This window comes from Ambystoma mexicanum, chromosome 7p (assembly GCF_040938575.1).
Source record: "Ambystoma mexicanum isolate Mex_15411 chromosome 7p, UKY_AmexF1_1, whole genome shotgun sequence".
NCBI lineage: Eukaryota > Metazoa > Chordata > Amphibia > Caudata > Ambystomatidae > Ambystoma > Ambystoma mexicanum.
This window is the reverse complement of record NC_090939.1, coordinates 323,143,533-323,158,238: the sequence shown is the minus strand read 5'-3', so window position 1 is coordinate 323,158,238 and position 14,706 is coordinate 323,143,533.

Below are 14,706 nucleotides of genomic sequence, written 5' to 3'. Positions count from 1 at the left end.
AACTCTGCATCTGACATGCATGCATGTGCAGTGGCATTCATACTCACCAAGCAGCCATGTATCGCCATGCCGCCCAGCTTCTAGGTCCCGGCTTAGGGTAGACATTCGGTAAATGAAGCTGTCGTGGGTGGACGCTGGATAGTTGGCATATACCGAGGTGATGATTCCCTTAGCATTACATACTACCTGCACGTTGATGGAATGCCAGTGCTTGCGGTTCCTATAGACGTGCTCAGATGCCCTGGGGGGACGTAGTGCCACATGGGTGCAGTCAATGGCACCTAGCACTTTTGGGAATTGTGCCACACCGTAGAAATCGAGGGTGGCAGCCTGCCTTTCTGCAGGTGTCCTGGGCAGGTATATGTGCCTACGGACTGATGGGCGTGCAGTGATGATGTTCAAGACCTGGTGTAGGCAGCGTGACTGCGTGGCCTGTGACACCCCACCCCCTATGGCACTTGTCCGCTGAAATGATCCTGTGCCCAAGAAGTGCAGTACATTGAGGAGCTTCTCCAGGGGGCTGAGTGCTTGGGAGCACAGGGTGGGTGATGTGAGGTCATCCTCCCACTCACTGACCAGGTCCAGTATTATGTGTGGTGGAAACCTGTACCTCCCATACACCTGGTCATCAGGCATCCCAAAAAGGCTGGTTCTGGGAGGGAAAATTCGGGCCCTCATTATCCTCCTCCTCCTCCTTTGGTAACCCACGGCCACTGCTGCTAGGAACGGTATATTCATCCTGGCGTATAAGCTTGTTTGTTGTTTGCGGCCATTTTATGCTGCGCGGGTCGACGTACGCCTGCTTCATGCTGGCGTACGTGTTTCAGGATTGGACCATTTATTTTACGGCACGTCGTAGGCGAACGTGTGAATCTTCCCGCCCACCCCAGGAATACACGGAGCACGCTCTCCCAGGCCCAGTCGCGAGTAAATATTCCCGCCCACCCCTGGAATACATGTACCCCACTCTCACAGGCCCTGTCGCGTGTGGAAGTTCACGCGTACCCCGAAGCACACGTACCCAGGTCAATCGCGTGTGGAACTTCCCGCGCACCCCGAAGTACACGTACCCAGGCCAATCGCGTGTGGAACTTCCCACGCACCGCGAAGTACACGTACCCAGGCCAATCGCGTGTGGAACCTCCCACGCACCCGTAGTACACGTACCCAAGCCAATCGCGTGTGGAACTTCCCGCGCACCCTGAAGTACATGTACCCAGGCCAATCGCGTGTGGAACCACCAGCGCACCCCGTAGTACACGTACCCAGGCCAATCGCGTGTGGAACTTCCCGCGCACCCCGAAATACACGTACCCAGGCCAATCGCGTGTGGAACTTCCCGCGCACCCCGAAGTACACGTACCCAGGCAAATCGCATGGCTGGGGGGTGGGGGTGATGGGAGACATGAGTGGGGGCCTGGTGGAGGCTGACCCTGCACTGCTGGGGGGTGGGGGTGCAGGGGGACATGTGTGGGAGCCTGGTGGAGGCTGCCCCTGGTGGCTGGGGGGTGGGGGTGGTGGTAGACATGGGTGGGGGCCTGGTGAAGGCTGCCCCTGGTGGCTGGGGGGTGGGGGTGCAGGGGGACATGTGTGGGAGCCTGGTGGAGGCTGCCCCTGGTGGCTGGGGGGTGGGGGTGGTGGTAGACATGGGTGGGGGCCTGGTGGAGGCTGCCCCTGGTGGCTGGGGGGTGGGGGTGCAGGGGGACATGTGTGGGAGCCTGGTGGAGGCTGCCCCTGGTGGCTGGGCGGTGGGGGTGATGGGAGACATGAGTGGGGGCCTGGTGGAGGCTGCCCCTGCACTGCTGGGGGTGGGGGTGCAGGGGACATGTGTGGGAGCCTGGTGGAGGCTGCCCCAGGTGGCTGGGGGGTGGGGTGATGGGAGACATGGGTGGGGGCCTGGTGGAGGCTGCCCCTGCACTGCTGGGGGGTGGGGGTGCAGAGGGACAAGTGTGGGAGCCTGGTGGAGGCTGCCCCTAGTGGCTGGGGGGTGGGGGTGGTGGTAGACATGGGTGGGGGCCTGGTGGAGGCTGCCCCTGGTGGCTGGGGGGTGGGGGTGCAGGGGGACATGTGTGGGAGCCTGGTGGAGGCTGCCCCTGGTGGCTGGGGGGTGGGGGTGGCGGTAGACATGGGTGGGGGCCTGGTGGAGGCTGTCCCTGGTGGCTGGGGGGTGGGGGTGATGGGAGACATGTGTGGGAGCCTGGTGGAGGCTGCCCCTGCACTGCTGAGGGGTGGGGGTGATGGGAGACATGAGTGGGGGCCTGGTGGTGGCTGCCCCTGCACTGCTGGGGGGTGGGGGTGGTGGGAGACATGAGTGGGGGCCTGGTGGAGGCTGCCCCTGGTGGCTGGGGGGTGGGGGTGGTGGTAGACATGGGTGGGGGCCTGGTGGAGGCTGCCACTGGTGGCTGGGGGGTGAGGGTGGTGGTAGACATGGGTGGGGGCCTGGTGGAGGCTGCCCCTGGTGGCTGGGGGGTGGGGGTGCAGGCGGACATGTGTGGGAGCCTGGTGGAGGCTGCCACTGCACTGCTGGGGGGTGGGGGTGATGGGAGACATGGGTGGGGGCCTGGTGGAGGCTGCCCCTGGTGGCTGGGGGTGGGCGTGCAGGGGGACATGTGTGGGAGCCTGGTGGAGGCTGCCCCTGCACTGCCGGGGGGTGGGGGTGATGGGAGACATGAGTGGGGGCCTGGTGGTGGCTGCCCCTGCACTGCTGGTGTGTGTGGGTGGTGGGAGACATGAGTGGGGGCCTTGTGGAGGCTGCCTCTGCACTGCTGGGGGGTGGGGGTGATGGGAGACATGGGTGGGGGCCTGGTGGAGGCTGCCCCATGCACTGCTGGGGGGTGGGGGTGGTGGTAGGCATGGGTGGGGGCCTGGTGGAGGCTGCCCCTGGTGGCTGGGGGGTGGGGGTGGTGGTAGACATGGGTGGGGGCCTGGTGGAGGCTGCCCCTGCACTGCTGGGGGGTGGGGGTGCAGGGGGACATGTGTGGGAGCCTGGTGGAGGCTGCCCCTGGTGGCTGGGCAGTGGGGTTGATGGGATACATGGGTGGGGGCCTGGTGGAGGCTGCCCCTGCACTGCTGGGGGGTAGGGGCGATGGGAGACATGAGTGGGGGCCTGGTGGAGGCTGCCCCTGGTGGCTGGGGGGTGGGGGTGGTGGTAGACATGGGTGGGGGCCTGGTGGAGGCTGCCACTGTTGGCTGGGGGGTGGGGTGGTGGTAGACATGGGTGGGGGCCTAGTGGAGGCTGCCCCTGGTGGCTGGGGGGTGGGGGTGCAGGGGGACATGTGTGGGAGCCTGGTGGAGGCTGTCCCTGCACTGCCGGGGGGTGGGGGTGATGGGAGACATGGGTGGGGGCCTGGTGGAGGCTGCTCCTGGTGGCTGGGGGGTGGGGGTGCAGGGGGAGATGTGTGGGAGCCTGGTGGAGACTGCCCCTGGTGGCTGGGGGGTGGGGGTGATGGGAGACATGAGTGGGGGCCTGGTGGAGGCTGCCCCTGCACTGCTGGGTGTGGGGGTGCAGGGGACATGTGTGGGAGCCTGGTGGAGGCTGCCCCAGGTGGCTGGGAGGTGGGGGTGATGGGAGACATGAGTGGGGGCCTGGTGGAGGCTGCCCCTGCACTGCTGGGGGGTGGGGGTGCAGGGGGACAAGTGTGGGAGCCTGGTGGAGGCTGCCCCTAGTGGCTGGGGGTGGGGGTGGTGGTATACATGGGTGGGGGCCTGGTGGAGGCTGCCCCTGGTGGCTGGGGGGTGGGGGTGCAGGGGGACATGTGTGGGAGCCTGGTGGAGGCTGCCCCTGGTGGCTGGGGGGTGGGGGTGGTGGTAGACATGGGTGGGGGCCTGGTGGAGGCTGCCCCTGGTGGCTGGGGGGTGGGGGTGATGGGAGACATGTGTGGGAGCCTGGTGGAGGCTGCCCCTGCACGGCTGAGGGGTGGGGGTGATGGGAGACATGAGTGGGGGCCTGGTGGAGGCTGCCCCTGGTGGCTGGGGGGTGGGGGTGGTGGTAGACATGGGTGGGGGCCTGGTGGAGGCTGCCACTGGTGGCTGGGGGGTGAGGGTGGTGGTAGACATGGGTGGGGGCCTGGTGGAGGCTGCCCCTGGTGGCTGGGGTGTGGGGGTGCAGGCGGACATGGGTGGGGGCCTGGTGGAGGCTGCCACTGGTGGCTGGGGGGTGAGGGTGGTGGTAGACATGGGTGGGGGCCTGGTGGAGGCTGCCCCTGGTGGCTGGGGTGTGGGGGTGCAGGCGGACATGTGTGGGAGCCTGGTGGAGGCTGCCCCTGCACTGCTGGGGGGTGGGGGTGATGGGAGACATGGGTGGGGGCCTGGTGGAGGCTGCCCCTGGTGGCTGGGGGTGGGGGTGCAGGGGGACATGTGTGGGAGCCTGGTGGAGGCTGCCCCTGCACTGCCGGGGGGTGGGGGTGATGGGAAACATGAGTGGGGGCCTGGTGGTGGCTGCCCATTCACTGCTGGTGTGTGTGGGTGGTGGGAGACATGAGTGGGGGCCTTGTGGAGGCTGCCCCTGGTGGCTGGGGGGTGGGGGTGGTCGTATACATGGGTGGGGGCCTGGTAGAGGCTGCCCCTGGAGGCTGGGGAGTGGGGGTGGTAGTAGACATGGGTGGGGGCCTGGTGGAGGCTGCCCCTGGTGGCTGGGGGGTGGGGGTGCAGGTGGACATGTGTGGGAGCATGGTGGAGGCTGCCCCTGCACTGCTGGGGGGTGGGGGTGATGGGAGACATGGGTGGGGGCCTGGTGGAGGCTGCCCCTGGGGGCTGGGGTGTGGGGGTGCAGGGGGACATGTGTGGGAGCCTGGTGGAGGCTGCCCCTGGTGGCTGGGGGGTGGGGGTGGTGGTAGACATGGGTGGGGGCCTGGTGGAGGCTGCCCCTGGTGGCTGGGGGGTGGGGGTGATGGGAGACATGGGTGGGAGCCTGGTGGAGGCTGCCCCTGCACTGCTGGGGGGTGGGGGTGATGGGAGACATGGGTGGGGCCTGGTGGAGGCTGCAGCTCCATTGCTGGGGGGTGGGGGTGGTGGTAGACATGGGTGGGGGCCTGGTGGAGGCTGCCCCTGGTGGCTGGGGGTGGGGGTGGTGGTAGACATGGGTGGGGGCCTGATGGAGGCTGCCCCTGCACTGCTGGGGGGTGGGGGTGCAGGGGGACATGTGTGGGAGCCTGGTGGAGACTGCCCCTGGTGGCTGGGGGGTGGGATGATGGGATACATGGGTGGGGGCATGGTGGAGGCTGCCCCTGCACTGCTGGGGGGTAGGGGTGATGGGAGACATGAATGGGGGCCTGGTGGAGGCTGCCCCTGGTGGCTGGGGGCTGGGGGTGGTGGTAGACATGGGTGGGGACCTGGTGGAGGCTGCCCCTGGTGGCTGGGGGGTGGGGGTGGTGGTAGACATGGGTGGGGGCCTGGTGGAGGCTGCCCCTGGTGGCTGGGGGGTGGGGGTGCAGGGGGACATGTGTGGGAGCCTGGTGGAGGCTGCCCCTGCACTGCTGGGGGGTGGGGGTGATGGGAGACATGGGTGGGGGCCTGGTGGAGGCTGCCCCTGGTGGCTGGGGGGTGGGGTGGTGGTAGACATGGGTGGGGGCCTGGTGGAGGCTGCCCCTGGTGGCTGGGGGGTGGGGGTGGTGGTAGACATGGGTGGGGGCCTGGTGGAGGCTGCCCCTGCACTGCTGGGGGTGGGGGTGGAGGGGGAAATGTGTGGGAGCCTGGTGGAGGCTGCCCCTGCACTGCTGGGGGGTGGGGGTGATGGGAGACATGAGTGGGGGCCTGGTAGTGGCTGCCCCTGCACTGCTGGGGGGCGGGGGTGGTGGGAGACATGGGTGGGGGCCTGGTGGAGGCTGCCCCTGGTGGCTGGGGGGTGGGGGTGGTGGTAGACATGGGTGGGGGCCTGGTGGAGGCTGCCCCTGGTGGCTGGGGGTGGGGGCGGTGGTAGACATGGGTGGGGGCCTGGTGGAGGCTGCCCCTGGTGGCTGGGGGGTGGGGGTTCTGGGGGACATGTGTGGGAGCCTGGTGGAGGCTGCCCCTGCACTGCTGGGGGGTGGGGGTGATGGGAGACAAGGGTGGGGGCCTGGTGGAGGCTGCCCCTGGTGGCTGGGGGGTGGGGGTGCAGGGGGACATGTGTGGGAGCCTGGTGGAGGCTGCCCCTGGTGGCTGGGGGGTGGGGGTGGTGGTAGACATGGGTGGGGGGGCCTAGTGGAGGCTGCCCCTGGTGGCTGGGGGGTGGGGGTGATGGGAGACATGGGTGGGGGCCTGGTGGAAGCTGCCCCTGCACTGCTGGGGGGTGGGGGTGCAGGGGGATATGTGTGGGAGCCTGGTGGAGGCTGCCCCTGCACTGCTGGGGGGTGGGGGTGATGGGAGACATGGGTTTGGGCCTGGTGGAGGCTGCCCCTGCACTGCTGGGGGGTGGGGGTGGTGGTAGACATGGGTGGGGGCCTGGTGGAGGCTGCCCCTGGTGGCTGGAGGGTGGGGGTGGTGGTAGACATGGGTGGGGGCCTGGTGGAGGCTGCCCCTGGTGGCTGGGGGGTGGGGGTGATGGGAGACATGTGTGGGAGCCTGGTGGAGGCTGCCCCTGCTCTGCTGGGGGGTGGGGGTGGTGGTAGACATGGGTGGGGGCCTGGTGGAGGCTGCCCCTGGTGGCTGGGGGGTGGGGGTGATGGGAGACATGTGTGGGAGCCTGGTGGAGGCTGCCCCTGCACTGCTGGGGGGTGGGGGTGATGGGAGACATGAGTGGGGGCCTGGTGGTGGCTGCCCCTGCACTGCTGGGGGCTGGGGGTGGTGGGAGACATGAGTGGGGGCCTGGTGGAGGCTGCCCCTGGTGGCTGGGGGGTGGGGGTGGTGGTAGACATGGGTGGGGGCCTGGTGAGGCTGCCCCTGGTGACTGGGGGGGGTGCAGGGGGACATGTGTGGGAGCCTGGTGGAGGCTGCCCCTGCACTGCTGGGGGGTGGGGGTGATGGGAGACATGGGTGGGGGCCTGGTGGAGGCTGCCCCTGGTGGCTGTGGGTGGGGGTGCAGGGGGACATGTGTGGGAGCCTGGTGGAGGCTGCCCCTGGTGGCTGGGGGGTGGGGGTGCAGGGGGACATGTGTGGGAGCCTGGTGGAGGCTGCCCCTGGTGGCTGGGGGGTGGGGGTGGTGGTAGACATGGGTGGGGGGCCTAGTGGAGGCTGCCCCTGGTGGCTGGGGGGTGGGGGTGATGGGAGACATGGGTGGGGGCCTGGTGGAAGCTGCCCCTGCACTGCTGGGGGGTGGGGGTGGAGGGGGATATGTGTGGGAGCCTGGTGGAGGCTGCCCCTGCACTGCTGGGGGGTGGGGGTGATTTGAGACATGGGTTTGGGCCTGGTGGAGGCTGCCCCTGCACCACTGGGGGTTGGGGGTGGTGGTAGACATGGGTGGGGGCCTGGTGGAGGCTGCCCCTGGTGGCTGGGGGGTGGGGGTGGTGGTAGACATGGGTGGGGGCCTGGTGGAGGCTGCCCCTGGTGGCTGGGGGGTGGGGGTGATGGGAGACATGTGTGGGAGCCTGGTGGAGGCTGCCCCTGCACTGCTGGGGGTGGGGGTGATGGGAGACATGAGTGGGGGCCTGGTGGTGGCTGCCCCTGCACTGCTGGGGGGTGGGGGTGGTGGAAGACATGAGTGGGGGCCTGGTGGAGGCTGCCCCTGGTGGTAGGGGGGTGGGGGTGCAGGGGGACATGTGTGGGAGCCTGGTGGAGGCTGCCACTGGTGGCTGGGGGGTGGGGGTGGGGGTGGTGGTAGACATGGGTGGGGGCCTGGTGGTGACTGCCGCTGCACTGCTGGGGGGTGGTGGTGGTGGGAGACATGAGTGGGGGCCTGGTGGAGGCTGCCCCTGGTGGCTGGGGGGTGGGCGTGATGGGAGACATGGGTGGGGGCCTGGTGGAGGCTGCCCCTGCACTGCTGGGGGGTGGGGGTGCAGGGGACATGGGTTTGGGCCTGGTGGAGGCTGCCCCTGCACTGCTGGGGGGTGGGGGTGGTGGTAGACATGGGTGGGGGCCTTTTGGAGGCTGCCCCTGGTGGCTGGGGGGTGGGGGTGGTGGTAGACATGGGTGGGGCCTGGTGGAGGCTGCCCCTGGTGTCTGGGGGGTGGGGGTGATGGGAGACATGTGTGGGAGCCTGGTGGAGGCTGCCCCTGCACTGCTGGGGGGTGGGGGTGATGGGAGACATGAGTGGGGGCCTGGTGGTGGCTGCCCCTGCACTGCTGGGGGGTGGGGGTGGTGGTAGACATGGGTGGGGGCCTGGTGGAGGCTGCCCCTGGTGGCTGGGGGGTGGGGGTGATGGGAGACATGTGTGGGAGCCTGGTGGAGGCTGCCCCTGCACTGCTGGGGGGTGGGGGTGATGGGAGACATGAGTGGGGGCCTGGTGGTGGCTGCCCCTGCACTGCTGGGGGGTGGGGGTGGTGGGAGACATGAGTGGGGGCCTGGTGGAGGCTGCCCCTGGTGGCTGGGGGGTGGGGGTGGTGGTAGACATGGGTGGGGGCCTGGTGAGGCTGCCCCTGGTGGCTGGGGGGGTGCAGGGGGACATGTGTGGGAGCCTGGTGGAGGCTGCCCCTGCACTGCTGGGGGGTGGGGGTGATGGGAGACATGAGTGGGGGCCTGGTGGTAGCTGCCCCTGCACTGCTGGGGGGTGGGGGTGGTGGGAGACATGAGTGGGGGCCTGGTGGTGGCTGCCCCTGCACTGCTGGGGGGTGGGGGTGGTGGGAGACATGAGTGGGGGCCTGGTGGAGGCTGCCCCTGCACTGCTGGGGGGTGGGGGTGCAGGGGGACATGGGTTTGGGCCTGGTGGTGGCTGCCCCTGCACTGCTGGGGGGTGGGGGTGGTGGGAGACATGAGTGGGGGCCTGGTGGAGGCTGCCCCTGCACTGCTGGGGGGTGGGGGTGCAGGGGGACATGGGTTTGGGCCTGGTGGAGGCTGCCCCTGCACTGCTGGGGGGTGGGGGTGGTGGTAGACATGGGTGGGGGCCTGGTGGAGGCTGCCCCTGGTGGCTGGGGGGTGGGGGTGGTGGTAGACATGGGTGGGGGCCTGGTGGAGGCTGCCCCTGGTGTCTGGGGGGTGGGGGTGATGGGAGACATGTGTGGGAGCCTGGTGGAGGCTGCCCCTGCACTGCTGGGGGGTGGGGGTGATGGGAGACATGAGTGGGGGCCTGGTGGTGGCTGCCCCTGCACTGCTGGGGGGTGGGGGTGGTGGTAGACATGGGTGGGGGGCTGGTGGAGGCTGCCCCTGGTGGCTGGGGGGTGGGGGTGATGGGAGACATGTGTGGGAGCCTGGTGGAGGCTGCCCCTGCACTGCTGGGGGTGGGGGTGATGGGAGACATGAGTGGGGGTCTGGTGGTGGCTGCCCCTGGTGGCTGGGGGTGGGGGTGGTGGTAGACATGGGTGGGGGCCTGGTGAGGCTGCCCCTGGTGGCTGGGGGGGGTGCAGGGGGACATGTGTGGGAGCCTGGTGGAGGCTGCCCCTGCACTGCTGGGGGGGTGGGGGTGATGGGAGACATGGGTGGGGGCCTGGTGGAGGCTGCCCCTGGTGGCTGGGGGCTGGGGGTGCAGGGGGACATGTTGGGAGCCTGGTGGAGGCTGCCCCTGGTGGCTGGGGGGTGGGGGTGGGTGTAGACATGGGTGGGGGCCTGGTGGAGGCTGCCCCTGCACTGCTGGGGGGTGGGGTGATGGGAGACATGTTTGGGGCCTGGTGGAGGCTGCCCCTGCACTTCTGGGGGATGGGGGTGGTGGTAGACATGGGTGGGGGCCTGGTGGAGGCTGCCCCTTGTGGCTGGGGGGTGGGGGTGGTGGTAGACATGGGTGGGGGCCTGGTGGAGGCTGCCCCTGGTGGCTGGGGGGTGGGGGTGATTTAGACATGTGTGGGAGCCTGGTGGAGGCTGCCCCTGCACTGCTGGGGGGTGGGGGTGATGGGAGACATGAGTGGGGGCCTGGTGGTGGCTGCCCCTGCACTGCTGGGTGGTGGGGGTGGTGGGAGACATGAGTGGGGGCCTGGTGTACGCTGCCCCTGGTGGCTGGGGGGTGAGTGTGCAGGGGGACATGTGTGGGAGCCTGGTGGAGGCTGCACCTGGTTGCTGGGGGTGGGGGTGGTGGTAGACATGGGTGGGGGCCTGGTGGAGGCTGCCCCTGGTGGCTGGGGGGTGGGGGTGATGGGAGACATGTGTGGGAGCCTGGTGGAGGCTGCCCCTGCACTGCTGGGGGTGGGGGTGATGGGAGACATGAGTGGGGCCTGGTGGTGGCTGCCCCTGCACTGCTGGGGGGTGGGGGTGGTGGGAGATATGAGTGGGGGCCTGGTGGAGGCTGCCCCTGGTGGCTGGGGGGTGAGGGTGGTGGTAGACATGGGTGGGGGCCTGGTGGAGGCTGCCCCTGGTGGCTGGGGTGTGAGGGTGATGGTAGACATGGGTGGGGGCCTGGTGGAGGCTGCCCCTGGTGGCTGGGGGGTGGGGGTGCAGGGGGACATGTGTGGGAGCCTGGTGGAGGCTGCCCCTGCACTGCTGGGGGGTGGGGTGATGGGAGACATGGGTGGGGGCCTGGTGGAGGCTGCCCCTGGTGGCTGTGGGTGGGGGTGCAGGGGGACATGTGTGGGAGCCTGGTGGAGGCTGCCCCTGCACTGCTGGGGGGTGGGGGTGATGGGAGACATGGGTGGGGGCCTGGTGGAGGCTGCCCCTGCACTGCTGGGGGGTGAGGGTGGTGGTAGACATGGGTGGGGGCCTGGTGGAGGCTGCCCCTGGTGGCTGGGGGGTGGGGGTGATGGGAGACATGTGTGGGAGCCTGGTGGAGGCTGCCCCTGCACTGCTGGGGGGTGGGGGTGATGGGAGACATGAGTGGGGGCCTGCTGGTGGCTGCCCCTGCACTGCTGGGCGGTGGGGGTGGTGGGAGACATGAGTGGGGGCCTGGTGTACGCTGCCCCTGGTGGCTGGGGGGTGGGGGTGCAGGGGGACATGTGTGGGAGCCTGGTGGAGGCTGCCCCTGGTGGCTGGGGGTGGGGGTGGTAGACATGGGTGGAGGCCTGGTGGAGGCTGCCCCTGCACTGCTGGGGGGTGGGGGTGATGGGAGACATGAATGGGGGCCTGGTGGAGGCTGCCCCTGGTGGCTGGGGGGTGGGGGTGGTGGTAGACATGGGTGGGGACCTGGTGGAGGCTGCCCCTGGTGGCTGGGGGGTGGGGGTGGTGGTGGACATGGGTGGGGGCCTGGTGGAGGCTGCCCCTGGTGGCTGGGGTGTGAGGGTGATGGTAGACATGGGTGGGGGCCTGGTGGAGGCTGCCCCTGGTGGCTGGGGGGTGGGGGTGCAGGGGGACATGTGTGGGAGCCTGGTGGAGGCTGCCCCTGCACTGCTGGGGGGTGGGGGTGATGGGAGACATGGGTGGGGGCCTGGTGGAGGCTGCCTCTGGTGGCTGGGGGTGGGGGTGCAGGGGGACATGTGTGGGAGCCTGGTGGAGGATGCCCCTGCACTGCTGGGGGGTGGGGGTGATGGGAGACATGAGTGGGGGCCTGGTGGTGGCTGCCCCCGGACTGCTGGGGGGTGGGGGTGGTGGGAGACATGAGTGTGGGCCTTGTGGAGGCTGCCCCTGGTGGCTGGGGGTGGGGGTGGTGGTATACATGGGTGGGGGCCTGGTGGAGGCTGCCCCTGGTGGCTGGGGCGTGGGGGTGGTAGTAGACATGGGTGGGGGCCTGGTGGAGGCTGTCCCTGGTGGCTGGGGGGTGGGGGTGCAGGGGGACATGTGTGGGAGCATGGTGGAGGCTGCCCCTGCACTGCTGGGGGGTGGGGGTGATGGGAGACATGGGTGGGGGCCTGGTGGAGGCTGCCCCTGGTGGCTGGGGCGTGGGGGTGCAGGGGGACATGTGTGGGGAGCCTGGTGGAGGCTGCCCCTGGTGGCTGGGGGGTGGGGGTGGTGGTAGACATGGGTGGGGGCCTGGTGGAGGCTGCCCCTGGTGGCTGGGGGGTGGGGGTGATGGGAGACATGGGTGGGGGCCTGGTGGAGGCTGCCCCTGCACTGCTGGGGGCTGGGGGTGCAGGGGGACATGTGTGGGAGCCTGGTGGAGGCTGCCCCTGCACTCCTGGGGGGTGGGGGTGATGGGAGACATGGGTGGGGGCCTGGTGGAGGCTGCCCCTGGTGGCTGGGGGGTGCGGGTGGTGGTAGACATGGCTGGGGGCCTGGTGAGGCTGCCCCTGGTGGCTGGGGGGTGGGGGTGCAGGGGGACATGTGTGGGAGCCTGGTGGAGGCTGCCCCTGCACTGCTGGCGGGTGGGGGTGATGGGAGACATGGGTGGGGGCCTGGTGGAGGCTGCCCCTGGTGGCTTTGGGCTGGGGGTGCAGGGGGACATGTGTGGGAGCCTGGTGGAGGCTGCCCCTGGTGGCTGGGGGGTGGGGGTGGTGGTAGACATGGGTGGGGGCCTGGTGGAGGCTGCCCCTGCACTGCTGGGGGGTGGTGGTGATGGGAGACATGGGTGGGGGCCTGGTGGAGGCTGCCCCTGCACTGCTGGGGGGTGGGGGTGGTGGTAGACATGGGTGGGGGCCTGGTGGAGGCTGCCTCTGGTGGCGGGGGGGTGGGGGTGGTGGTAGACATGGGTGGGGGCCTGGTGGAGGCTGCCCCTGGTGGCTGGGGGGTGGGGGTGATGGGAGACATGTGTGGGAGCCTGGTGGAGGCTGCACCTGCACTGCTGGGGGGTGGGGGTGATGGGAGACATGAGTGGGGGCCTGGTGGTGGCTGCCCCTGCACTGCTGGGGGGGTGGGGGTGGTGGGAGACATGAGTGGGGGCCTGGTGTAGGCTGCCCCTGGTGGCTGGGGGGTGGGGGTGCAGGGGGACATGTGTGGGAGCCTGGTGGAGGCTGTCCCTGGTGGCTGGGGGGTGGGGGTGGTGGTAGACATGGGTGGGGGCCTGGTGGAGGCTGCCCCTGGTGGCTGGGGGGTGGGGGTGATGGGAGACATGTGTGGGAGCCTGGTGGAGGCTGCCCCTGCACTGCTGGGGGGTGGGAGTGATGGGAGACATGAGTGGGGGCCTGGTGGTGGCTGCCCCTGCACTGCTGGGGGGTGGGGGTGGTGGGAGATATGAGTGGGGGCCTGGTGGATGCTGCCCCTGGTGGCTGGGGGTTGGGGTGGTGGTAGACATGGGTGGGGGCCTGGCGGAGGCTGCCCCTGGTGGCTGGGGTGTGAGGGTGATGGTAGACATGGGTGGGGGCCTGGTGGAGGCTGCCCCTGGTGGCTGGGGGGTGGGGTTGCAGGGGGACATGTGTGGGAGCCTTGTGGAGGCTGCCCCTGCACTGCTGGGTGGTTGGGGGTTATGGGAGACATGGGTGGGGGCCTGGTGGAGGCTGCCCCTGGTGGCTGGGGGTGGGGGTGCAGGGGGACATGTGTGGGAGCCTGGTGGAGGATGCCCCTGCACTGCTGGGGGGTGGGGGTGATGGGAGACATGGGTGGGGGCCTGGTGGTGGCTGCCCCTGCACTGCTGGGGGGTGGGGGTGGTGGGAGACATGAGTGTGGGCCTTGTGTAGGCTGCCCCTGGTGGCTGGGGGGTGGGGGTGGTGGTATACATGGGTGGGGGCCTGGTGGAGGCTGCCCCTGGTGGCTGGGGTGTGGGGGTGGTAGTAGACATGGGTGGGGCCTGGTGGAGGCTGTCCCTGGTGGCTGGGGGGTGGGGGTGCAGGGGGACATGTGTGGGAGCCTGGTGGAGGCTGCCCCTGCACTGCTGGGGGGTGGGGGTGATGGGAGACATGGGTGGGGGCCTGGTGGAGGCTGCCCCTGGTGGCTGGGGCGTGGGGGTGCAGGGGGACATGTGTGGGAGCCTGGTGGAGGCTGCCCCTGATGGCTGGGGGGTGGGGGTGGTGGTAGACATGGGTGGGGGCCTGGTGGAGGCTGCCCCTGGTGGCTGGGGGTGGGGGTGATGGGAGACATGGGTGGGGGCCTGGTGGAGGCTGCCCCTGCAATGCTGGGGGGTGGGGGTGCAGGGGGACATGTGTGGGAGCCTGGTGGAGGCTGCCCCTACACTGGTGGGGGGTGGGGGTGATGGGAGACATGGGTGGGGGCCTCTTGGAGGCTGCCCCTGCACTGCTGGGGGGTGGGGGTGGTGGTAGAGATGGGTGGGGCCTGGTGTAGGCTGCCCCTGGTGGCTGGGGGGTGGGGGTCGTGGTAGACATGGGTGGGGGTCTGGTGGAGGCTGCCACTGGTGGCTGGGGGGTGAGGGTGGTAGTAGACATGGGTGGGGGCCTGGTAAAGGCTGCCCCTGGTGGCTGGGGGGTGGGGGTGCAGGTGGACATGTGTGGGAGCATGGTGGAGGCTGCCCCTGCACTGCTGGGGGGTGGGGGTGATGGGAGATATGGGTGGGGGCCTGGTGGAGGCTGACCCTGGGGGCTGGGGCGTGGGGGTGCAGGGGGACATGTGTGGGAGCCTGGTGGAGGCTTCCCCTGGTGGCTGGGGGGTGGGGGTGGTGGTAGACATGGGTGGGGGCCTGGTGGAGGCTGCCCCTGGTGGCTGGGGGGTGAGGGTGATGGGAGACATGGGTGGGAGCCTGGTGGAGGCTGCCCCTGCACTGCTGGGGGGTGGGGGTGATGGGAGACATGGGTGGGGCCTGTTGGAGGCTGCAGCTGCATTGCTGGGGGGTGGGGGGTGGTGGTAGACATGGGTGGGGGCCTGGTGGAGGCTGCCCCTGCACTGCTGGGGGGTGGCGGTGCAGGGGGGACATGTGTGGGAGACTGGTGGAGGCTTGCCCCTGGTGGCTTGGGGGTGGGG